The 2695-nt window shown below is 41.7% G+C and overlaps 1 protein-coding gene across 4 annotated transcripts in view; it reads left to right on the top strand.

Annotated features, from left to right (window-relative positions):
- Positions 1-2695, top strand: part of ZNF619 (zinc finger protein 619) — a 12163-nt gene that overhangs the window by 2180 nt on the left and 7288 nt on the right. The gene's annotated exons all lie outside the window — the stretch shown is intronic.

Genomic DNA, 2695 nt, shown 5'->3' with positions numbered 1-2695 from the left:
TATGAGAGCCTGTATCCTTTGTTGGCACAAATTTATACAGCATTGGAAGCAGTTGATTTTACTGAATTTTTCTCCAGTGTCCTGGATCGTGTAGTGAGAAAGCTAAGGGCATCATGTGATGGATGTATTATGAAATGAAAAAGCTTCAATCCAGAGACTTAAAGACAATGTGTATGTGGCTACTTTTTGTGGACATTGGACCATCCACTTCTGTTTGAGCACTTCAGCCAAAATTAGCTCCTACAAATCAGGAAATGTTTAAACATCTGTGGGGGCAGTCTGTTCTCTCTTGGTGCTTTGTCACTCAGGATTAGGGTCCACTAAGAAAAACCCAAGTAACAGTGGCTTAAACAAGGTAGAGGCTCTCTCTCATGCAAAAGAAGCCTGGGAGAGTCCATTCAGGGCTAGTTTTGCAGCTGCACTATTATCATGTGCTTAGGCTTTTTCTTTCTTCTCTATCATCCTAGCACTGGTTCTCATGCTTTAGGTCACTTTATGGTCCAGGGTGGCTGCTTGATCTCCACCCATCATGTGTGCATTCCAGCTAGAAGAGGCAATGCCAAAAAAGGTGAACCTCTCCACTGAGTTTGCTCTCTTTTAGAATTCATTCCAGAAGTCCCTGACAATGTTTACACTTGCATTTCATTGGCCTCACTTAGTTGTCAGAGCTGGGTGCAACCTCAAGTAGAATTAGGGTTCTATTACTAAGGAAGATAGGAAATACATACATACACACACACACACATCTGTCAGTCTTTGCTACATTCTCTATGAGGAACATTTGTTATTTAGAATCTTCTAGGAAGTTTTCCCATTCTCATCTGTGGTTGTAATAAGTGCTGAATTTATATGACATCATGTGCCAGGTGATGTTTAGTTCTTTACACATATTAACTCATTCAGTTCTTACAAGAGCCCTGTAAGGGAGGTACTGCTATTATCTCAACTTTACAAATGGGGCAGCTGAGGTACAACAAAGTTAAGTATTTCATCCAAAATCACACAGCTAATGAGTATCAGGGATGGGATTTGAACCCAGGAGTCTGGCAAGATTTTTCAACTTTGGCAGTATTTCCATTCGTGGCCAGATAATTCTTTGTTGTGGGGGACATCCTGTGCATTGTAATATGTTCAGCAGCATTCCTGGCCACTACCCTGTAGACATCAGTAGGATCACCACCACGACCATGCTGCGGTTATGGTAATTAAAAATGTCTCCAGACATTGCCACATATCCCCTGAGGGGCAAAATTGCCCCTATGTTGAGAACACCAGCTCTAAAGTCTGTGCTGTTTGTCACTATGCCATGCTGGCTCTGTAACCTGTTTCCCATGTAGGGGAATTAACAGCCTCACATAATAATGGAGGAAGAGTAAGTGCTAGCAAAGGACAGAAGCAGAGTGGTCACATGGAGCAGGATATTGAGAAGCTAAATGTTCCAGAAAACAAGGAACCAAACAATGCATTGATGATTAGAGAGGTGTCTCAGAGGTATGGAGGAGTAGAGCATAACAAAGGGAAGGAAGGTGAGGTCCTTGTCCACAGCTGTTGACTCTGGAGAAAGTAAGACAGATCATTAACATTTGGGATCAGCGAAGTGTCTATTCTGCATTGTCCAATAAGAACTCCCCTAGCTACATGTGCCTATTTAAATTATAGTCAATTAAAATTTAAAATGCCATTCCTCAGTCTAAGCAGCCACATGTACACTTCCCGGTCAATATGTTATCTGATTTCCTCACTGTATTGTTACTCTTTCCCCCTTGTAACTAATAAACAATCTATGTGGAGACATTTAAGATCATGCAGATATCTTGCTCCTCATCAAAATTCTGGGGTTTAGCATCCATTGATTTTTGCCTGAACCAATTACAATGATGACTGCAAATCTTCTAGAACTCCTATAGTTATATTCCTTCCTCCCAGAAGGGACTAAGCCCAAAGAATAAGTTATTGATGTAATGAACTGGGATAGAGTACAGTGTGAGTCAGAAAGAGATGTTATAGTGGGACTCATTTATATAGAAGTGGTCAGTTCATTTTGAAGTTTTTGCTTCTTTACACAACCTTGTAATAAGAACTCACAGAGGACTCCCTTTTGCGTATTTCAAAGTGCTTAACAATGCTGATTCCCATCATCTGAAAATGGAAATAATAATTCTTGCTTTGCAGATGTGTTGTAATGATTGAGCAAATTGATGTCAAAGTAACTGGCATGGGACAAGGTACACAACCCTAAAAAACCTGTGATAGTTTCCTTCATTCTCAAGAAGTTGAAGGTAGTTTCAGTGAGAGACAGAGAGAGATACACCTGGTGAAGAGGACAACATTGGCATGTCACACAAAGCTTAGGTGATCAGGGGACAGGTCTCTGCATGAGGGTGGGAGACTGCCATCCTGTGACTGGACTCAAGTGTGTCAGGAGAAGAGGAGGTGACACTGCACATTGCCTTCTAGGGAGAATCAGCTTTCTGATAGGGCACATGGTAGGAAGAGGGAGAAATATCCAGAATGAAAGGAACTCTATCCCAATGGAATCACTCCTCTGTCTATAATAGAAGATGTGGAGAAGGAAGACCAGAAAGAAGCTGAGTGGAGGGCTCTGATGGGTGCTTCAGGATGAATGGAGGCAAGGTGAAAGACAGGTACCTGCTGTGGTCGATTTAGAAAACATGCCAGAAAGACAAACCTGGCT

Source organism: Galeopterus variegatus, unplaced genomic scaffold (genome assembly GCF_000696425.1).
Source record: "Galeopterus variegatus unplaced genomic scaffold, G_variegatus-3.0.2 Scaffold7420, whole genome shotgun sequence".
Classification (NCBI taxonomy): Eukaryota; Metazoa; Chordata; class Mammalia; order Dermoptera; family Cynocephalidae; genus Galeopterus; species Galeopterus variegatus.
This window is presented reverse-complemented; position numbering and strand designations above follow the sequence as displayed.